Here is a 24,599-nt window from a genome sequence, read left to right on the forward strand (position 1 = left end):
ACTTTATGTTAATCGAAAGAAAAGTGAAATTTTCTTGCAAGAGATTCAGTATCTAGGTCACATTATCTCTCAAGATGGCATCCAAATGGATCCATCAAAGTTAGAGGTAATAAAAGGATGGCCTAAACCAAGGAATCTTCATGAACTAAGAAGCTTTATAGGTATGTGTGCATACTATAGACGCTTCATAGAAAAGTTCTCACAAATTGCAGGACCATTACATGACCTAACAAAGAAAAGTGTTAGGTATACATGGTCTGCTAAGGAGAACAATGCTTTCGAAAAGCTTAAAGAAAAGCTTATCTCTCAACCTGTGCTTACACTACCGGATCTCTCAAAACCATTTGAGGTCCAATGTGATGCTTGTGGTGATTGCCTTGGGGCTGTTTTGCTCCAAGAAGGGCACGCCATAGGCTATGAGAGTCGAAGGCTCGACCCTGTGTAGCAAGCTCTAGGCATATACGAAAAAGAACTCCTTGCAGTTCTACATGCCTTAGACTCATGGAAGCACTATTTATTGGGGACTCCTTTCATTCTGCGAACGGATCACCAAAGTCTTAAGTACTTCATGACACAGACCAAGCTCTCCGACAAACAAATGAGGTGGGCAAATTTCCTTTCGCAATTTCATTTTCATATTGCTCACATTCCTGGCAAGCATAATCAAGTAGCCGATGCACTCTCAAGACGACCGAGAGTGACTGCGGTTTCCATAGCAACTCACAATGATCTATCTTCAATGATAGAAGAGTATGCTATTGATCCCGATTTTAGAGATGTGATTTCAGCCCTTGCATTAGGGAAGAAAGAAGAACCATTTATTTTACAAGATGGTTATCTTCTCTATGGCAATAGACTATGCGTTACTAACTCACTACGTGAGAAAGTAATGTATGAATCTCATGCTCCCCCATATGCGGGGCATAGAGGGAGTCAGTCTACCTTAAAGGGAATTGAAACATATTTCTATTGGCCTACCATGAAAGTGAACATACAAGAGTATGTTTCCAAATGTGTGGTATGTCAAAAGACAAAATTTGATAGAGGGAAGCAACCTGGATTGCTTCAACCCTTGCCAATCCCTAATTCACCTTGGGAGAGCATATCCATGGATTTTATCTTTGGATTGCCTAAGTCTATCCATGGGAATACGGGGATATGGACGATAGTAGACAGGTTCAGTAAACAAGCTCATTTTATACCTGTCAAAAAGACTATCAAAGCCCATCAAATGGCAACCCTCTTCATTTCACAAATTTTCAAGTACCATGGCTTGCCAATGTCCATAGTGTCGGATAGAGATCCTAGAATGACCAGTAATTTCTGGAAGGGTGTCTTTGAGAATTTAGGAACAAGGCTAAACTTCTCTTCGGCCTATCATCCACAAACTGATGGCCAAAGTGAAATAGCTAACCTAACCATTCTCGATCTACTAAAAGCCTATGTAACGGAAGTAGATCAAAGATCCCAATGGGAGAAGTACTTACCCTTAGTAGAGTATGCTTACAATAACACTGTACATAATTCCACAGGAAAAGCACCTTTCGAGGTAATAGAGGGAAGATCAAAAAGTCCCTTGCTACTTAAGGTACATGGGAAGATCTTCGCTGCAGATGAGTATAGCCGAGACCTACAAGAATCTTTCCAAAAGATTAAGGATGCTATCTCTATCTCATAGCAAAGGCAAAAGGCTGCTGCTAACAAGCACAGAAGAGCCCTAGCCTTTAAAGAAAACGATTGGGTCTTGTTAAAGTTTCCCAAGGCTCTATTAAGGCACACGACGGGCAAGAATCCTACGGGCCACCAAAAGTAATATGCTAAACTAGCAAAAAGGTACTATGGTCCCTTCCAGATTCTTAGGCCAATCAATGAGATGGCCTATCAACTTAAGTTGCCCAATCATTGGCTCATACACAATGCTTTTCATGTGAGCCTATTAAAGCCTTACAAAGGAGAGCCTTGCACTACGAGGGGCTACCTCTATGACGTACCACCAGTTTGATGTAGACTTTGTAGGATGAAATACTACCTGCCAGAGCCACATAACTTACATGAGAGCTTTCAAGCACATAACTTGTAAAAGGGGGATGTTAACTATTTATATACTTACTTGTTCACAATGCTCGGGTAGTACGAAAGTGTCTCTTAGGTCAGTCCATTTCTTAGTAGAATCCACCTCAAGAAAACCAGACTCTCCTCTACGCACAGTAGCGTTTCGACCCTCCATGATTATCTTGAACCATTGCACGTCGAACAAGTCGACAAAAAATCCTCTGTAATCGATCCTCAAAATCTCTTGCAGCGTGCCGAAGTAAGTGAGTTCCGCCACCACGGGATCTGCATCAGAGGAACGTCGTCGACTAGACTGTTCAAATTTTGCCATGATTCCACAATCTTGAGTAAAACGCTTTTTGTCGATTCGTTCCACCCTAAAATGTCGACCTTTACACCATGCTGCTGTGTATGACTTATACTACAACGAACAAAGATTATGAGTGGCCGTTCAAACGTTTATAAATAAAGTCACTTGCTAGTCGTACATTGCAAACTTACCTTGGTCGCGCAACCCCGAGAGTACTCCCACTCTTCTTCAGTCACTTCGTCACCGCATTGTTGTGCACTTTTCAATTGGTTGTGCAACCATCTTAAGCTCATGAAGGTTGGTAGGCTCTCCAGAACCGCTGGATAGTGCATCGGTGGTCGTCTTCCCCGTCTCCACTCGATTCGTGCCCTTTGTCGCTCTTGCTTTGCATCCTCATATTGTGAAATCCACTTTTGCATCACTGGATTGTGAAGCATGCAAAATCGGTTGATTTTAGCCTCTAGATCTTCCGTCATCTTCTTCTCAACACCGAGATTGCACATGACAATCCCAGATATGCGCTCATCATCTATGGTTCGCCATAGCGTGTCCCGGGATTTATCAAATCCGTCTAGCCACTCTCCAATGTACACTAGGGACTCTGATACCAACCAACCTTCTGCCATGCTACCCTCCGGACGTGCCTTTTGACGCACATATCCCTTAAGCGTTTTCATGAAACGCTCTAAGAAGAACATCCATCTGGAATGAACTGTGCCAGCTATTTCCACCTCATCAACTATGTGAATAAGAAGATGCACCTGAATGGTTAGCATTGTAGTAGGAAAATGTTTCTCAAACATGCACACAAGCTCCGCAGCATTTAGTTTGGCGAATGGTATGGAGTCTACGTCGATCTCCTTTTGTGAGATCCATTGCACCAGCTTTGCAAGTTTGTAGATTGTGTTACGGATGTCGAGAGACAAACATCCCTCAATGGCAACCGGTAAAATAAACTGTAAAGTATGTGCAGCAATGATATTAAAGTCCACATTTTATGCAATGATATTAAAGTCCACTATGAACGTACCTGACACATTTTATGCCAATCATGTGACTTCAAACCGGTAAGCTTTCCTTCTTTAGTAAAACACGTTCGGAGCGAGTGCATTATGCCAGTGGGGGTCCGCAAAGATCGAATGGCCTCTTTTACTTTGCGTTCTTGGGCTCCTGTGAAAATCCATGGTGCTTTAGGAAGTTTTATCGATCCATCAGACGCTGTTTGCGGCCAATATTGCTCCATACGATCCACATTTCTAAGGTCAACTCTGGCTCCCAAAGTATCTTTCTTGCCGGTCAAATGGTCCCATAGTAGATTACCCACATTCTTGAATATGTGCATTGGATCGAGCAAGTGATTGATCACGAGTCGGGGCCAGTATGGTAACTCGTACCATAGAGATAGTCTCTTCATCCCTGGAGGCAATCCGTCATCGCACATCTCCTTCTGCTCTAACCATGCTTGTGCAGACATCCTTGGTGGCTCTCTTCCCAAAAAGCCGTCGCGTAACACATGATTCTCCGAAAGATACGCTTGATGACCTTCGTAGATTTGCTTCTTCAGTGAGGGTGCCCTACGTGCATTCAGTCTAGGTCCACATGTGACACATGCTCTGTATCCGCTTGTTTGAAGCCCTGCATGTATACACATGATAATAGATCAACTATGGGGAAAAACAAGATTTACAGTGTCTGAGAGAGGAGTGTCAATAGATCACCTGAGCATTCTGTTAGCCCGGGATAGTCATGCATGGTCCACATTAGAATACCTCTGATCAAAGCATTCCGTCGTCCTGTGTGTCGGCTCATATCCACCACCTCTATGCCAATCCACAATTGTTGTAGCTCTTCCAATAGTGGACGAAGATACACATCCATATTCCCCACTTTATATCGCCCTGGCACAATCAAGCTTAGCCATAGGTGCCCCTTCTTCGTAGTCAACCACGGGGGAATGTTGTAGTTGACGATGACAACGGGCCATACACTGTAAGATGTTGATCTTTGACCAAATGGATTTACGCCATCCATAGCCAGGCCTAAGCGCAAATTTCGAGCTTCCCTGGCAAGATCCGACCATGTTCCATCTATATGTTTCCAGGCTGCGCAATCTGCAGGAATTCGTAGCACACCATCCGAAGATTTATTCTCCTCATGCCATGATGCTAGGGCGGCCATGGACTTACATTCGAAGAAATGCTTGATGCGAGGAAGCAAAGGAAAATGTCGCAAAACCTTTTGTGGAATTTTTGTCCCGTGGAGATCTACTCGATATCTTTCGGAATCACATTTCGGACACTTCTCCATGTCTGTGTATTCCCCTATGAAAAGAATGCAGTCATTAGGACAAGCGTGGATAGAATTGTAATCCATCCCCAAGTTTCGCAAAATCTTTCTTGCTTCATCTCGGGAATCTGGCATCACATTGTCAGCTGGTAGAATGTGCTCTTTCAGCAATCTACACAACATAAAAATATGATACAGTCGTGTAAAAATCTATCAGATCATTATACACCATGAGTTCTATTAAAGTAAACTAATTGTAATAGATCACCTGAAAAGCGCTGTGACGCTAGTGTCACTCCATCCAAACTTTGCCTGCATGTTGAGAAGAACCAGGAGTGCTTTCAATCTAGACATACGTGCTCCATTATACAATGATGTATCGGCTTCACTTTTCATATCATCATAGATAAGCCTTTCTGAATCCATGATCGTCTCGATCATTTCATCAATCTCGGGCTCAAACATTGCCTCGTTGGGAATGTGCTCTGCATGATCATCCCCCGAGCTGTCAGAGGCTACATCTTGTGGCCTCACATATGCTGCTTGACCAAAGCGCCTGCGAATACGTCTATTGGGTTGCAAGATTGCTGCTTGTTGGCCAGCGTCAGAGTCCGACGAGTTATAATTGGCAACAACTTGATCTATAATAGATGGATCGAACTCGCCAAATTCACGAACGTGCTGCAAAGAAACACGTCTTGTCCGTCGCACAGCATGCTTGCATTGATTACAAGGACATAAGACCCTCGTTGAGAGATAGGTGTTTCGGTTGGACGGTCCCACATCCTCGTCGCTACTCATAATGAGGATAAAAAACTTATAACCTAGACAACAAATTTAATATTCTATTGGCATTCTTCGTCTTATCTCTCTCTCTCTCTCTCTCTCTCTCTCTCTCTCTCTCTTTACCTCACATTCTCTAGTCATGTCCAATCCCCGCACACCTCGGTCTAGAGGTGCACGGAGATCAGAACCACCGGGTTATAATCTCGTCTTTATTGGTCAATACCTATATTTGTGGGTACAAGAAATCTAGACACCCACGTCTACATGATACTGCATGTAGTGGACAAAATCCCTTTGCCTCTTCTCTAGCTGTAGCACTTCACTTCATCTTAACATCTTTTCACAGTAGATCTTTTCACTGTTCGTCTAACTCTAAACCCTAAACCGTAAGTAATTCTTGCGTGGACTCGATCTAACGTAAATAAGCGTAAATCTAAATAAACGTAAATCTAACTAAAAATAAAGCTAAATCTAATTTAACGTAAGTCTAATGACTAGAGGTTGTCTAGATGGTCATTGTGTCGGGGATGTAGTGACTCTTGCCGCCCTGAAGATCCACCTTCTTCCCTATCTTCTGAAGACATTTCACCAGTACTTTTGGATCGACGGAGCCCACTATGAGTGAAGGCAGCAATACCCTATATTCCATTGAGGGCTTTCTTCACCCGCTTCATGCAGGCATCGCAGTCTATGGAGACCCGCATCTAATCTAATATAACATAAATCTAAATCTAGCTTAAATAAACGTAAATCTAGTTAAAAATAAACCTAAATCTAATTTAATGTAAGTCTACATATAACCTAATCTTTAACGTCTTTTAAGATAGTTTCCTACGACGTTATAACTCTCTTCTTCCTGTGTGTGTGCGCGTGTGTGGATGTGTGTGCCAATAAAAAGAGATAAATGGTATAACCTTTCTATCACCCATGCCAAGTATGATAGATTGATTATGCCATTTCTCTCTTGAATAATAGGTCTTCAGTTCAACTCCTCGTCGGCTAGATCTTTAGGTCTTTTAATTTTAATTAGTTTCCTACGACGCTCCCTTAGTTTCTCTTTCTTTCTCTCTCAATGTGTGTGCGTTTTTTTGGATCGTATGCATGTTTTCTTTCTCTTTTCCTCTCTCAATGTGTGCGTTTTTTGTTTATGCATGTTCTCTCTCTCTTTTCCTCTCTCAATGCGTGCGTTTTTTGTTTATGCATGCTCTCTCTCTCTTTTTCTCTCTCAATGTGTGTGTGCATTCTTTGTTTATGTATGTGTGTGCGTTTTTGCACTCTCTCTCGCTCTCTCTCTCTCTCTCTCTCTCTCTCTCTCTCTCTCTCAAAAACACTATATGTGTGTGTGTATGTGTGTGTGTGTGAGAGAGAGAGCGAGGGAGAGAGAAAGAGGGGAAGGGAACATGAGAATGAGGAGAGGGAAGGAGCATACCTGGCTCTCCTTCCTCTCCTCGTGTGTGTGTGTGTGTGTGTGTGTGTGTGTGTGTGTGTGTGTGTGTGTGTGTAAAAGAAAAAGAGAGAGAGAGAGAGAGAGAGAGAGAGAGAGTGAGGGAGAGCGTTACCTGCTCTTTGCTTGAGGGCGCCGAAAAACTCAGATCTGAGATCTGAGTTTTTGGGCGCGCTCGGTTATTTTTTTTACCCCAGCTGGCGTCGCTATGAGCGTCGCTATAAGCGTCGCTATGAGCGTCGCAAATTTCTTTGTAAATTTGCGACGCTCATAGCGACGCCGGGATTTTTTTTTTTGAGCGTCGCTGTGTGAGCGTCGCTAATGTGAAGAGCCTCTTGTAGTGGAAGACCCACCGGAGATCGAGGACCAAGAGGAGGTACTGCAGCCCGAGTCCATTCTCCGACATGAAGACAAGGTATTAAGAGGCTGTAAGACTATCCGACGATATCTTATTAAGTTTAAGAATTATCCTTTCGAAGATGCTAGATGGATGCAAGGCATACAATTAAAGGATAACCTAAACCTTGTCAATGCTTGCAATGCTTCCCAAGAGTAAGCAAATGTATAAAATGTTAAAAATGAACAAATCTTTTGTCTTATAAGACTCTCTTTTTCTTTATTTGTGCACAAAAATGAAGTAGTATGCATGCTTAGATCAAGTTTGCGGAGACGACGTCTCCCAAACACCATGTAGAGCTTGTCACTCTACTATGGAAGACTGATAGGACTAATGTGCAGACATGCTTGCGGCAGCCTCAGGCTCTCAAGCGCCAAATGGACTAGTCATCCATTATGGAATGATGTCGTAGGGTAACATAGGGATCCTCTACCCGCTAAGAAAAGGACTCATGAATATGCTTTATCTTCTCTACACCATAGTCGAGGACGACTATGATTTCAAGAGAGAGGTAATGTCATAATAACCAATATCTGATTCTCCTAAATGATTTTCTCATATTAAACTGATCATTTAATGTGGGGAAGTGCCAAGGGAGAAAAAGCTAGAATATTGGTTAAGCTAGCAGACCGGCCACAGTAGGGATCCAAAGGAGGGAAAATAGGGATCCAAAGGGGGGGCCATCTGCAAAAGAGCCATGTGCAACAATGGGCTAAAAAGACCCTAAGGTTCAGCCCATTAAGACTTCCAAAATGCTAAGGTTCCAAAATTCAAAGGTTGTGTCCAAAGGTCAACCCTAGGGAAAATTGGATGCTTTGTGTGTGCCCTAAAAGTCTTTGCACATCCCTACATGGGAGGGGGCGAGCCCCAAAGGTAGGGGATGAGAGAGAAAGCCACACACACACACAGGCTCCCTTTACACAAAGGGAATGAGGGACACATGTCAGATCCCTAGGCCAGATGCCCACAAGGTGTGCCCAATTCCTATTGGAAGACCCTTGAAGTGGACCAATGAGAATTAATCTAGAGTAAATGTAGTTTAATTAATTTAAAAAACATTTAATAAAAGAAACCAATGAGAATTAAGTCTCCTAGAAGACTATTGGGCAGTCTCCCAAAGGGTCCAATGAGCATTCAGAAGCCCCATGGCTTGCCTGATTTCTATTGGCCAGGAGACAAAGGGGTCCAATGAGAGTTTAGTTTAATTATTTAATTACCTAAAGCTCTCACAAAAGGGGAAAGGGGGACACATGTCAGAAGGCTATCACTTATGTTGCTTAATACCTATTGGCTTGACCTGGGGAGGTGCAATGAGGCAAAAACCCGACCTAATTAGCAGCTAGGGCTCGCCCAAGAGAGAGAGGGGGGCTCATTTTTGGCTTGGCATTGACACACACACACTCACACTTGACCATGTGTGAAGGAAGAATACTCTATCTCCTCCCAAGCTTTAATGGAGAGCTCATCACCTACTCCAAGCTTGTGAGATAGAAGCCTACATCAACAATCTCTTGGCATGTGGATGCAAATCCAACCAAGAGCCAAGCTTCAATGCATGCTCATCTCCTCTACCAAGCTAATTACTAAGCTAAGCTATGCTAATATGAGTGATTATGTGAGGAGATGTACATCTTTCTCGTAAGATACTCCTTCTTCCTCTCAATCTACTCTCATACCCTGCTAGCTCTCACCATCTTCGAAGGTGTGTGAGGTCTTGGGTCTGAGAACGGGGATAATTCAAGTTGTGTTTGATCAAGTGTTTTGCTTGGTGTATGAAGCTTCCATCTTCATTGCACTAGCTAGTCTTGAAGGAACACAAAGAATTGTATTGTACAATGTCTCTCTTGATGGGAGAAACCATAATACAAAGCCTTTTGGAGGGGGGACCGGCTCCATGCAAATCCGGTCCTCAACTGTTGTCAATAGCTCAATTTCTCTCTCTTTTGAAAGTATTGTCGATGCTATCTAACTAGGCGTTATGCTTTTTGTTGCTCTCTCCACCCAAGCACTCTTGTAATTCTCATTAGGAATCTATTCTAATGAAATGCCCACTATGTTCATGCTAATTTCCGCTACACATAAGTTATTAGGCCATTAAATGTTACACTAGTAACAAAATATTTGACAAACACGGGGGCATCATCATTAGCAACTTCATGTGCGAAATCAAAGTTATGAATGTTCCTTGTCACCTAGGTGATGCAATGAAGATGGAAATCTTCATGCATCACGAGCATAACATAAACTTTGTGGAAAGCATTAACTATCCCAAGCCTTAGTCCCAAGGCCTGAAACACCTTTGAAGGTGGAGAGAGCTAGCGGGGAATGAGGGTAGGGAAGAGGAAGAAGAAACATTTCATAGGAGAAAGAATTAGTTTCTCACTTATCATCACTCTTCTTGCTAGCATACATAATAGCATAGTAATGAAGATGGAGAAGATGGCAAGCTTAAGCATGGAAGCATGGCTCTTGGTTGGATTTGAATTCCATAGCCAAGAGTGTTGGTGTAGGCTCTCAACTTCTCTACTAGCTTGGAGAAGGAGATGGAGCTTTTGCACTTTGCACTTTACACAATGATAGTGTGTGTGAGTGTGTGTGGGAGAGTATACCCCCCAAGCATGCCCCTTGCTTCCTTGGTCGACCCCCCCTTGTAGCTCATGCTTGAAGATCATTGGACCCCTCCAGGCCTAGCCAATCAAGGGCAAGAGGCATATCAAGCAAGCATGCTAGTCTTGGGACAAGTTTCCCCCTTTCCCCTTTGAGAGAGAGGACTTAATAAATGCAAAAACAATTAATTAAATCCACTAAATTTTCATTGGACCCCTTGGAAGACCAACCAATAGGCTTTAGGCACACGATGTGGGCAACATGAGGAGGAGCTTGACAAGTGTCCCTTTTGTTCTATGTACCAAGCTTGCCTTGTGTGAGGGTGTGTGTGTTCTCTTTGATCCCCCTAGCTTTAGGGCTTGCCTCCTCTCTTGTAGGGATGGGATTTGACTTTTCGGACACCTTACCCCCAAGCACCTTAATCAGCAAGCATGATAAATCACCTCAAGCTTGGGTAGTGTTCCCACAAGCACCTCATGCTCCGTATTTAGCAAGCACGACAAGCACCTCAAGCATATTAACCATCAAGAAAACGACAAGCACCTCAAACACCTTAGTCATCAAGCATTTCAAGCACCTTAGTCAGCAAGCACGACAAGCACCTCAAGCTTGGGCCGGGTTCCAACCTCAAGCTCAATGCTAGCTTACCTAAGGTCAAAGGACTTTTTAACACTACCTTTGGAGCTTTAATGACTCTAACCCTAAGGTCTTTAAGTTCCATTAGCTAGCCTTGCTCTTTGACATACCATCTCTCATCTGGACCCCTTTACGATTGGCCTCGTGTTGAAATAGATCTGAAAGCACATGTCTATATTCTAACCCTTGTTTCCATTTATTCTCTCACATTAAATGATTAGTTTAATATGAGAAAATCATTTGGGTTGGTTATATATTAGATTTTATGACAACTCTGGAAGGGACTCTAGGTGGCTCCCTCTCTGGAATTCTCGTGTTTGGTGGAGGTATCTGTGGTCCTTCATTGACCAAATATCCACCCATGTCTAATGTAGTCTGTGGTTTTGTGCTTTGTACAACTATTTATTCTCGTCCATACTTGTCAACAACTATAGACTTCCATTGGTAGTCGACTCCATATGTATAGACATATAAGAGCTTATGCTCTATCAACTCTTCTGGGTAGGGCTCTATGCACCTATAAAGATTGACCTCTCTGTCGTCAATGTATCTATATAGTCCTTCACTCTCGTGATTGTCATCCAAAATCTCTCAACAAGATTGGTCTTTATTAAATGCAAGTTTGGAAGATCCATTGAGGTCGGATGCTCCTCTATCATTGGGATCTCGAAGCTCGTGTAAGTTGAGTTTGAATCCAAAGTGTACATGATTTCTAGACTTAAGAGATCTAGCTTGATGTAAGTAGACTTAGTCCACTCTGTTCAAGTGCTTTGGTTAGGGAAAAGTCAAAACTATATCCAAAACCGCGTTCGTTTCCTCAAAATTCTCACTTTTGGACACCCCTAACTTGCGGATGCATTTTGAGGCCTTAAAGACGTTTTTTTGGATGCAGATCTGTTGAGCCAGCAGAGCCAGCAAAGGATCACACCCACATTTTTTGCTCACACTCATCATTTTTGTAACCATTGATTGTAATAAATGTCTTTCCGACATTGATTTTGACTTGAGCTATTCGTTAAGTAACGGGACACAATTGAGTTTCCAGCTTGTAAATCCGAAGTAATTTCACTTGCCGATGTAATTAGTTAGAGATGTTCTCACCTCCAAGGCTGAGGTATATAAGACAAAGTTTTGTAACCTAAAGGAGATTCAGTTTGATTAATCAAAGAGGTTTTTTGAGCGCCGTGACTGTGTCTGAGAGAGAGAGAGAGAGAGTCTTATCTACTTGCTACGCGAGCTACGGAGCCGCCATTGGAGAAGCGACACCGCCATTGTGTTAGCAACGGCGAGAGCTACGCACTGATACCAAGAGTGCGCGCTATCGGCTTCTATGTGTGGTAAGTTCCTACGAGCTTCGGTGTGAGTTTTCTTCCAACTCGTGTGTCGGAATAGAGCGTGCAGCATATCTATAGAACCACAACGAGTAGAGCTACACATTAGTACCATCCGGGTCAAGTTTCGATCACCTATATTTTTCGGCCTGTCTTCATACGCGTTTACCGTACGGAGTGGTTATAGGTTGATTTTGCAGTTCAAGTCTTTGGGGTGTTGTTCTTACTTAGTGTATAGACTTCCTCTTGAGTTTGAGATCGATTCAATGATTCTAGATCCTGTTTCGTATAGCATTCGTTCGTAGTACGGATTTCAGTCACTTGCGTATTCTAGAACTTAGATTTGATTTCCTTAGTAGTGATTGTCATTAGAAGGTCGAGTAGGTGATTTGACACCCACCTAGTTGTTTCCATGCGCCTGCGGGTCAAGCTCCGTCCTCGTCTGACAAATTCTATTGTTGGTTGAGTTCTCGCTTATTTAGCTTCCGCTAGCGGCATAACCGCCTTAACATTTGGCGCCGCTGCCGGGGGCGAGAGCCCTAAGTAGGTGACCTTAGACTAATCCTACGAGGTGAGTCGTATAAACTACTTTGTATACTTTAGTTAGAAAAGATCTAGGAGTGGTGGACTCCGAAGATCTCGAGAGATACTAGGAAGTGGGGTATTCCTGGGTCTTCCGTGTTGACAGTAATTTTAGTTTAGCTTAGATTTGTTTGTTGTTTTGTTGGTGTTGTGTAGTTGTTGATAGAAGAAGAATTTGCTAGTCCGTGAGTGGCAGTGGATCTCTTTAAAATCACAACTACCAAACCCATTTTGTGACTAGGAATAGCTTAGGTAGGACTTCATTTGATCCTGATCTAGAGCTAGTAATCATTGGAGTATTTGCTTGATATGGTTGATTGCATGTTAGATCACTAAACTGTCGAGTTAGTAGTGAAACTTGAAATAAACAAAAGTCAGAGAAATTTTCTGTGTATCTGGGAGTTGCTGAGCACTTGAGAAAGCTTGAGGAAGGAATCTGTGCCAAAAAACTGGAAATCTGCAACTTTAGACATCATACGCGTATGATGTTTAAATGACCCAACAGAGACCAAAACAGAAATTTTGACTTTACCAAAGTGTTCAAAAGGGGGGTTATACCCTAATTTCAACTTAAAACAAGAGCATTCACAGTCAAAGAAACCCAAAAAGACAAGTCGGAGCCCAAGAAACGCAAAGAATAGGAAAGTTTGGATTCAGATCTTGTTTTTACATTCAAACCTGACAAAAACACTTGAAACTCAATTGTAAACATTGGAGAAGGCTTAAAACCAAGAATAGTCAAAATATGGGACAAAAGATATCATACGCGTATAATGTCTTTTGGCACATCCACTGCTTATTTTTGATATCTGATCTGACAAGATTGTTACAAGCACTGTAGGAAGCATAAATATCAAGTTTTGACCCAAATTGATGAAAAAGACATCATACGCGTATGATGTCTTTGACCTAATTTTGGACATATTTTGATACTTTGCCAACACAGATCCATTGTAATAGCTGTCTAGAGGTTATATTTCAAGTTTCATCCCATTTGGATCACAATTGACCCAAAACAAGTCAAAAGCGGAAAATTGCTAAGAAAAGCCTAAATTAGCCATAACTTGCTCAAACAGAGTTCAAACTGAATTTTGTGAGTGGAAAGAGCTTTAGGGGGTTACTGAGAGTGAGCATAACCAAAATAGTCTAAATCTGTGAAAAAAGACATCATACGCGTATAATGTCTTTTTCAGCATAACTGCAACAAAATTCTCACTTGATGAAACAGAAGTTGTCCAACTGACAAGATTAAACAATTGACCAAGTATCAATCAGTTTGGATCAATTCTGACCACAAAAACTTGAGGAAAACAAATTGCCGAGACAGAAAAGTTAAAGTCCTTTAGGGGAATTGATGAATTTGAGATCGGGCAGGAACCTCCAGAATAACCAACCAAAACAAGGGGAACCAGCAAGTGTCATATCAACCGAGGGAAGTGTAAACCAAAGTTGGGTGCAACCATTAAAGCCGATCTTTGAAGAAAGTGTCTCTGATACTTCTTCGGAGAGATCTTACGAGATTTTCACCGAACACTTGGAACACTTGAACCTGAACAACAGAGAAAATATGGCAGCAGGATCATCAAACCCTTCTGCCACAATGAAGCTATTGTTCATAAAATACCAGTACAACAATGAGCAAGGTGCCAAGATCTACAAAGATGGAATGGACCGCTATTGTGTAAAGATAGAGGAGAGACCTAGTGAGTTCAAGGACTTAGTGCCTGTGAGCTATAGCGGAGATAGATATCTAGATGACGAGGGTACCATGTACTTGGTAGTCCTAAACCCTAACATTGTGGACAAGTGGGGATTGATGGGCACCAAAGCCAAAGTAGATGAAGAACTTGAGGAGAAGGCACCAATAATGAACTTCCCTGATGCGAGGTTAAGAAGAGAGAATGAAACTACAAGGATCAACACTGATAACATCTATGTGGGGCTATACAAATATAATAATGGGGAGCAAGATCTCTATTATAGATATGAAGAACCCTACACCGGAGAGTTGACAGACCGAAAAAGACTTTATGTCTTTACCTACACAGAGGGATCGGAAGTGAAAATTGCCGCTTACGACAAGTATGGGAGGCAATACTCAACAATGGGCAAGAAAGAATTAGAAGGATATACATACTTTGGGGGACCACTACATCAGTATTATGTTACTTCTAGCTCACAAAGACCAGCACCAACAAATGGAGTGCAAAACCCAATGACAACAGGAGGACAAAGAACTCAAGTTGCTGACTCTTTCAGCCAACCTCCGTACTCGAAGCTTGGAGCAATGGGATCATTACATTCCAGAGAGTCAATGGATATGAATCGAGGTAGTGCAGTTTCAATCCCCACATATACCACTCCAGGTCCAAGGTTCGAAGCAGAACCATCACATTTACCTCCTAGTAGTAGATTCAGGGCAGGGGAACCGACAAGGGTAACCCATGAAGTCCATGATGCTAGAGAAATCTTTAGCCGGGACACAGGAGCAATGAGATTGGTAGCAGACCATAGACGTATGAGACCATCTCAAGTAGCGAAGTGTATGCCAAAGAAGTATGTTGGTTCAGGAGATCCGTATGCCCATGTGTCACTCTTTAAGCAAGTCTTAAGAGCTGAGCAGATAACAGATTTCCATACACAATACGAAGGATTTGGTCTTACTCTAGAAGGTACGGCATTGACATGGTTTCAACCACTGAACATAGGGGGATTCCATGACATTGACCATTTGCTAAGAGAGTTTGCTGAGGAATTCTCAAAACGAGGGATTAAGCACAATACGGTCTCACAAATATATGCTTTTAAACAGAGAGAACACGAAAAAGTGAAGGAAGCTTCACTTCGCTTCAAACAATACATTGAGAGATGTCCAGTACGTGAACGACCACAAGATGACAGACTATCTGTTCTCTTTATTGAGGGACTGAGAAACGACACTCTCAAGAAGGACTTGCACTTGAAAGCTTGTACAAGTTTCGAGCAAGTGACGAGAGAAGCATTGTACTTAGTGGATAACTATACGGTTTATGGAGAGGTGTTAGCGGATACAGATTTTGCATCCAGTAGCTCTTCCTCTGTAGCGAGCGAGACTACCACTAAAAAGAATGTACAAACAACAACCATGCCAAATGTAGAGCAAATGATAGAAGAGGCTCTAAAAAGGATGGCACCATACCAAAAACCATTGCCAAAAACACTGAAATGGTGTGCTATTGAACAAAAATGGACCAACCACCCAACAGAGGAGTGCTATTACAACAAAGGGTATGTAAGGGAGCGTCAGTATGCACCTCTTGCTCAATTAGCACCACCTCAGGTACATCCATTACCTCGATACCCAACGGGAAATGTACCAGGACCTATGGGGATAGAAAGACCGCAACCGGTATTGGGACAACAACCACCTTTACTAGGAGCAAGACCAGTGGGCATTAGATATGCACCAACCTTAGAGAATCAGGAAGAACAAGCCTTAGTGCCTGTTCAAGCCTATTATGAAGAATCTGGTGCACACATGTCTCCAATTGTGTATTACCCACCAGAAGGACCCAAATAACCAGAACCATGGGGCATGATTGGGAATGTTGGAACACCAACAGTTACAAGTGCTTCTGATGAAGAGAGATACAATTTGGACGCAAGAACATTGATGTTCATAGCTCATGGAGGGTTAACAGGACAAAGACCATCCTATCCACAAAGGACGAATCAAATGGGACCAAGACCAGCACTAGGACCCTGTTACAAGTGTGGAGGTGACCATCTGATGAATGTTTGTCCACATACGGAAATCATTAGAATTAACGCTTATTGCACTGAGTGTGGGGTTACTCACCTCATTGAGGATTGTTCAAAGAATCCAAACAAAGTGCAAAAGACGACATTGAATATGCTAGAAACTATTCCTACCAGCAGTGGGTCTGAAAATGAAACTCTGATACCAACGCAAGTTGTTACTAGAGCTCAAGCTAAGAAAACCACTAGAGAACTGAGAATGGAAAGTTAGCGACTGAAATGGTTAGTCCAGGACCGCGGAGTCAGAAAAACACATGGAAAGCTAGAAAAGCACGCATGAAGTTGAGAAAAGAACGTGAAGACGCTATTCTAGCTGAGGAACTAAAGCAAACTAAAGATAGATTAGAAAAACTTGAGAGTCAAAACGGGAAACAAGAGATGAGCCGGAAAGAACGAAACAAAAGAGTATCAAAGAAACAACGAGCTTAAGCTCAGGGGGATCAGTGCTAGTCGACAAAGTACACGAACCATTGGACGCACTGATGAAGCTTACGAAGCTAGGTTAAAGAACAACCAAACACAAGAACAGAGGTGGATGACATACCCAAACGCGGAATTGGAAAAGCAGAGACTTGAAATGTGCCAGAGAATGATCGAGACTGCACAAGCCTTATTAGAACCACCAAGAGAAACAATGAATTGTGGAACGGAAAACCCAATTCAGCAAGAGACTATCATTTCACGGGTAGCTGAAAAGACTCCCAGTGCACAAAAGCCTGAAAATACACACAAGGATGACCGCATAGTGTTGAACACAACCGATCAGGAGATAGAGAGTTTTCATCCAGTCATACAGAGGTCTTACGGAAGAGATGAGGATTACAATGAATTTTGGAAACAAGTGAGAGAGGCAAACTTTGCAAACGAGCTAAGTTGCCAAGCTAATCAGACAAATTGGGAAAAGGACATCAGGAACCCTCCCATAGTGGAATTTGAGGCAGGATCTCAAGTGGACTTGGATCTGCAATCTTACTGGGGAGATGGGGGCTCTGTTAGAACAATGGAGAGCAAACCTCATTCACTGAATACCTTACCTTCATACTTAGGAGAGTATGAAGCAAAATCCGAGATTAGAGCACTTCCCTCACGAAGAATCTCATCAGAAAAAGTCATGGACTCGCAAGGATTGATAGAGATCTTGTCAACACCAGTGACATGCACTATCACTCTAGCTGAGCTTTTGAGGCTAAGACCACATATGTGGACCACTGTAGGAAAATGCTTGGAGAAATTCGGGATAAAAGACCCAACATCGAGACTGAAAGAGGGTATACAAGAGCTGAGCAAACCACAAAAGAACGCTAAGCCTGTACCCTTAAACAAGGTCGGAGAGTATTGCGAAGGTGAAGAGGGGAATACAACCTTACCAGTTGAATTCCAAGGAGTGAACACGATGGCAATACTAGACAGCGGAGCTGGGGTAGCCATTGCTACAAAAGAAATCTGGAAAAAATGGGGGAAACCAGCAATAAGGAAGACTAGGTTGAAACTCCAATTAGCAGATGGACACATGGAGAAACCTATGGGGTTATTAGAGAAAGTTGTAGTGACTTCTTGCGGCATTGAATACGAACATACTTTTGCTATTGTCGATTTTGGCAAGGAGAATAACTATGATATCATACTGGGAAGACCATTCATGAGACACTTGAAAATGGTCCAGGATTGGGGCTACGATCACATATACCTGAGAAATATGGAAACCACTACACGTGTGAACCTGAAAGACCATAGCTACAAAGATGTGAACCGAACACCGGTGGAGGAGTTTGATTCAGCTACTTTGGCGGGATCCGAATTTCCAGCTTGGTTAGGTAAACCCAAGGAGTTATGGATGTGTGGAGCTTCGAAATGTGGAAGTCTGAAACGAGAAGAATGTGTTTTAGAAAGGGCTATCGAAGACGAAACTTATATAGGAGAACCCTTTCCAGAGGACACACTTGAACCATTAGAATGGACACACATTCTAGCAACCCTAGATGTTTGTGCAATTCCGGATGGTCCCACAACGAAATTTTGCGACAAGGACGGGTACGACGTGGTTCCGTACTTCATGTTGAGAACGTACTCGAAAAAGAAACTGAAAAGAACGATACACTGGAAAAGGAAATGAAGAAGAGGTGTTTCACGACATTCCCGATCATCCAGAGTGGGGAAATGAAGCAGACAACGAGTCAACGGACAATTCAAGCGGAAACGAAGAAACTATAACGGATGTCCGATTTTATGATTTTCCGAACCAAACTAAACAACGCCAGAAACGCTATAGAGCAAAGAAAAAAACAAAGGGGGTTAGAACCAATCCGATGCCTAGAATAAGAGGAAAAAATCAATTCCTAATGCTAGTAAAGGTAGAAGATTGTGTTAAGGACAAGATTTCTGGAAGAATGAGAGGCAATGATCAAAAGAGCTTACGAAAAACAAAAGAGGCTCAAGAAATCAAGTTCAAAGGAATGGAACGAAAACTGAAACAGAAAAATCAGAAAAGAACAAGCGCAACAGAGAACACACGGAGTCCAAGCTAGAACGTAGAAACAAGTACAGAGAGCTCAAGAAAACTCTGAAAGAAGTTTGGACGACAGAAATTGAGAGTGGAGAGGACGAAAACGCCAAAATCAAGGAAAACATGGATGTTCCCTCTCACTATAGGAAATTCACAATAGAGGATAGGAAGGTGGTATTAACCCAACCTATTCGAGAGAGAAGGGAGAACGAATCTTATGACGGACCGGAGGATGCAAAAAAGTTGATTTAGCAGCTCCAGGTGAGACACCTAGACCGGTGTACATAGCCACAGATTTGTCTCCAGGCGAGGAAGAGAGACTTTTGAGTCTTCTCAGAGAGTACAGGGATGTGTTTGCATGGTCTTATAAGGACTTAAAGGGAGTTGACCCATCGATATGCCAACACACAATCCCACTGAAACAAGACGCAAAGCCTAGCAGACAGAGACCATACACATATAATGATACGTTTGCTAAGCGAATCAAAGAAGAGATAGATAAGCTAATGGAAGCTGAATTCATATACGAGATTGAACACACCGATTGGGTATCTCCGATTGTGGTGGTACCCAAGAAGAACGGAAAACTCCGAGTGTGTGTCAACTTAAAGAAAGTGAATGCTGCAACAATCAGGGACAATTATCCCCTGCCGATAACTGATCATGTTCTAGAGCGTGTATCAGGGAAAACAGCATACTCCTTTCTTGATGGTTTTTCAGGATATAACCAGCTAGCCATAGCACTGGAAGATCAACATAAAACAGCTTTTGCAACTGAGTGGGGAATTTATGCTTATCGGGTTATGCCTTTTGGTCTAACCAATGCTCCCGCAACCTTCCAGAGGCTGATGACGCATGCTTTCAAAGAATACTTAAGGTTGTTTCTAGAAATATACATGGATGACTTATGTGTACATTCTCTTCTGAGAGATGAGCATCTAGAACACCTAAAAAAGTATTTGAGAAATGTAGGACATATCGCATTTGTCTCAATCCTGAGAAATGTGTGTTTATGGTCCGACAGGGCAGAATTCTGGGACATATTGTCTCACAAAACGGAATATCCACGGATTTAGAGAAGATAAAAGTTATAGTGGATATGCCTAGACCAACCAATGCGAAACAAGTACAGAGCTTTATGGGACATTGCGGATATTATAGACGATTCATTTACATGTACGCTATAATAGGCCAACCACTTTACAGGCTAATAGTGAACTTTGAATGGACAGAGGAGTGTGAGGAATCGTTCAAGAAATTGAAAGAGGCACTCATTACTGCTCCAGTCTTGAAATCACCAGATTGGGAGAAGATATTCCATGTGCATATAGATGCTTCGGCATATGCAATAGGATGCATTCTGGCTCAGCCAGAAGAAGGAAACATGGATTTTCCTATCTGTTACGCCAGTCGACAGCTCAACAATGCAGAGAAGAATTACACCACAACAGAGCGAGAGGGATTAGGAATGATATATGCTGTGAAGAAATTTCGGCATTATCTTCTAGCCAACAAGTTTGTGTTTTTTACGGATCACCAAGCCTTGCTCTACCTAGTGAATAAACCATGCAATACCGGGAGAATAGTGAGATGGTTCATTATCTTACTGGAATTCGACTTCACGGTAGTAGTAAAGAAAGGAAAAACACATCTTAGAGCTGATCATCTTTCGCGATTGACGAATGGAGAAGACCCTATAGGAGTAGATGACGACATGCCAGACGCGTACTTGTTCAACATAGAAATGATACCGAAGTGGTCTCAAAATGTCGTTAACCTATTAACCTATGGAGGAGAGTTCGATAGAAGAGAATACAACCAGAAACATATTGCTATTCAGCAATCCAAGAATCTTCAATTGGTTGCAGGAAGGTTGTATCAATTGGGAAATGATCATGTTTTACGACTATGCATCAATCCTGAGGAATATAATATATATCTGCGCGAAGCACATGTTCAGGAATGTGCATTTCATTGTTCAAGAAGGAACACATATAGGAATTTGTTACAATTGGGAGTCTATTGGCCAGGAATGAAAGAAAGCGTACATGAATATGTCACTGTATGTATTGTATGTTCATCGAAACCGCCAGCAGAGTATTCGACATTATATCAGATAACGATCGCTCCGGAATGGAGTCAGTATATTGTTGAATATCTCACAAATAGAACTTTCCCAGAAGGAACGTCAAAAGCTCGTCAGAAATCTGTAGAGACAGAAGCTAGAGATTACGCTTTAATAGGAGATCAACTCTATAAGAGAGGTAAAGACAACCAGCTTAGGATTTGCGCATCAGAGTCTGAGTATGTGATAATCCTAGAGCAAGCTCATGGAGGAGTAGGTGGAGGCCATTTCTCAGGTGATAAGACAACAAAACTTGTCTTAGCCGCAGGAATATGGTGGCCAACATTACATATGGACGCTGAGGAATACGTTACACGGTGCGATGACTGTCAGCGGACCAAAGTACCACTTAAAAGAGATGATATGCCGCTTAGACCAATGATGGGGGCAAGAGCTTTTGCAAAATGGGGGATTGATTATGTCGGACCCATTTCACCTCCTGCATATAAGACTCATGCACAATACATCGTTGTGGCTACAGACTATCTAACAAAGTGGGTCGAAGCAAAGGCAACTCAAAAAGCAGATGCCAGGACCACGGCACAATTTCTATATGAATACGTCTTTGTATGATATGGATTGCCAATAGAAATTGTGAGTGATCGAGGCACACATTTTATAAATGAAGTGATAAAGATCCTTCTAGATGAATTCATGGTAATCCATAGGAAATCAGCCCCGTATCATCCACAAGCAAACGGACAAGCTGAAGCAACAAACAAAACCATATGCACGATCCTTACGAAGATTGTATCTGAGTCGAGAACTGACTGGGACCAGAAGTTGCATTCAACATTATGGGCATATAGGGTAGCATATAAAACATCAATAGGAACGACCCCATATAACATGGTTTTTTGGCTAAATGCTATCTTACCAATAGAATTCTTGATTTCAACCTTAAGGGTGGCTAAGGATCTAGAGTGGACAGGGCACGAGCTTTCTGATAGAATAGATGACCTGGAAAAGCTAGACGAGCTTCGCCTAAAAGCAGTAGCTTCTATCTACGCTCAAAAAAGGCGACAAAAAGAATTTTTTGATAAGCATGTGCGGACTAAAGAGTTTAAGGTTGGGGACTATGTCCTAGTTTACACTCTGAAACAGCATGCTAAGAAGCTTAAAAAGCGAGGGATGGGACCTCTGGTGATTAAAGATCTATCACCAAGTGGAGCCGTCAAGCTTGCTACATTAGACGGAGAAGAAATACCCAATTGGATTAGTGGATGCAGAGTGAAAAAGTATCTTTTGCCGCTAACCCAAGACATGCTTCTCAAAATACATCAAGAAAAGCTGCGTGTCCAGAAAAAGAAAAGATTTTGGAGGAAGCGCAAGCCGAGGCGAAGGAAAGAATGGAGAAAAGAAAACTACTGCGTCAGAAACAGCGCAATGAAGGAGCAATACGAATAAACGCAGTCAGTATAACAGAAATGGATAATGACAAAGAAGAACCCATCATTGAATGCAAAGTAGGAACCAACCAAATCAAAGCCAGAGCACTATTGGATTCAGGAGCTCAAGCTAACCTACTTTCACTCAGTTTGTATAGACAATTGACAAATGACATTAAACTACAAACTGCCAAGCAAGAGTTAAAGAGTTACTCTGAGAATTCAATCAAAACTGTCGGATGCACAGTTTTACATATACACATTAACCGTTATGTGTATCCTCATATGTTTTACGTGGTTGAAGACCAAGCTACACAACAACCATTATTGCTAGGACAACCATGGCAGAAGCAATACAATGCAATGATTGACTGGAGTTCTAAATCAGTGCTTATCAAATACGAAGGTGAAAGTCAATCAGTTAAGTTCACCAAAGGAGAAGAGCCAACTCCAAAGGACGAATCCAAAGACAAAGGTAAACAACAACCAGAGAAAAAGAAGAAGCAATGGCAACCAAAAGTTTCTATACAACCGGATTACTCTTCGACGAGGAATTCTCAACAGTGGATAAAGAAGACAAGCAATAATATAACAGCTCAACCTTGGGAAAAAACGGAGTCAAAGTTGATATGGAGACCAAAAAAGGTGGTGCCAGAGAAAACAAAGGTGGAAAACAGAGTCTTCAATACCAGACAACAGAGTGATTCCAGACAATCAAGGACAGTGAAACAGATCTGGATTCCAAAGAAATTCATGACGGCACAAAGCCATAGCAAGCAAATTTGGATCCCAAATATTTGTAAACAGGAACTCCCTTCAGTACAATCAACGGACACTCCTAGGTATTTCAAGTCGAGGAAATCAACACAAAGAACAAAGCAGGTTTGGGTCGCAAAGAGTTTGTGGCAAGCACAAGTGAAGCGGAAGTAAATTTGGATTGTGAAAAAGAACAACAAAGTGAAGAAGAATCCATCTACTGATTCTACTACCGAAGTGCCAAAACCAATCCAAAACCCGACCACCAATCCTTCAATCAAAGAAAGAGCAGCTTTATTGGAAAGACTGTTGTATCATCGCTCTACAATTGCATTGGGAACTTATGACCAACACAACTACAATGCTTCGCCCACAGACACTTCATAGTCGTCCGGGAGGACTCAGACTAGGAGGGGGGGAGGTATATAGGTATACAGGAGTTACAAAGCAGCTACAAGCACCAAAAAAAGAAAAACAAAAATTATATTACAAGGCCAGTGTCTTACATGATTTTGCAATTTTTATGTTTGATTGCGGATATTGATAATATTTATGCCCTTATATACCTTGTTTTGCAATAAGAAGAGATCAAATGATGAATTTGGGTCTCTAGATGTGTAAATATCACTAAATAAGAGTGTTTTTGGAGCTAAAAAGTGGAAAAAAAGTGGTAATCCAAGTCCAAAAATCACAAATAAGTGTATATTCATATACACAGGGTTACCAGCTATTTATCGTGTATGTTTGGAATTTTTTGGCTTCAATTTGCTATTTTCCTTTATTTTTTATGATTTTCTTAATAAAAGTAAAAGAAAAATAAAAAAGCAGGTGAAATGAGATCGGAAAAAAGAAAAGAATAGACGGTGATGGTCCTAATGACAAGGGCAACCCATGGTAAAAATTGGGTACAATTCTGAAAAAGTTGCGAAAAGCCCGAAATGACAGAATTTTGGCAAAGTGGACAGATTTCTCAGAAACAGGTCAAACGGAGTCCAAATTGAGAAATTTCAAATCCTAAAGTGCATTTCACGACGAGATAGGAGCACATGTCAAATTTGGCAACAAGTGATCCGGGAAGCCCGAAGTTAAGTATTTTTCACATCACTTTCAAGCTCATTTCCACTATTACCTTCTTCGAGAGAGCAAAGAGCACACAGGAGCATCCGATCTTCTACCACCTTCTACGACTGCTACGAGAGCTCAGAGGACGCCAGACATGAGAGGTAGACTCGTTGCCATAAGCTTTTGATGCTTATCGTTAACTTTTGTCGCGAAAACTGACCAAAACCAAGAAACAAGAGCAGACGGGGAATGGGGAGGAACGCTAGGTAGGGGCACAACCGCCTAACCAAACCTTGCAAGAACTTAGAGGTGGGTTACTCTAACATAGAAGATGGGTTTCTAACACTCAAAGCTCGAGAAAGAACGACTTGAAAAACCCTAGGTCAACAGAGCCTGCAAGAGGCAAACAAAAAAAAGTTGTCGAAACGACACAAAACTTCTCAGGACGCTTAACAACATCGAGGGCAATGCAACCATGGAGTATCTCCGGGTTTGGATCACTAAAAGTAGGTCGGAACAACCGATTCGGCTGCGGA

This window comes from Adiantum capillus-veneris, chromosome 17, assembly GCF_014529385.1.
Source record: "Adiantum capillus-veneris isolate H3 chromosome 17, ASM1452938v2, whole genome shotgun sequence".
In the NCBI taxonomy this organism is placed as follows: Eukaryota; Viridiplantae; Streptophyta; class Polypodiopsida; order Polypodiales; family Pteridaceae; genus Adiantum; species Adiantum capillus-veneris.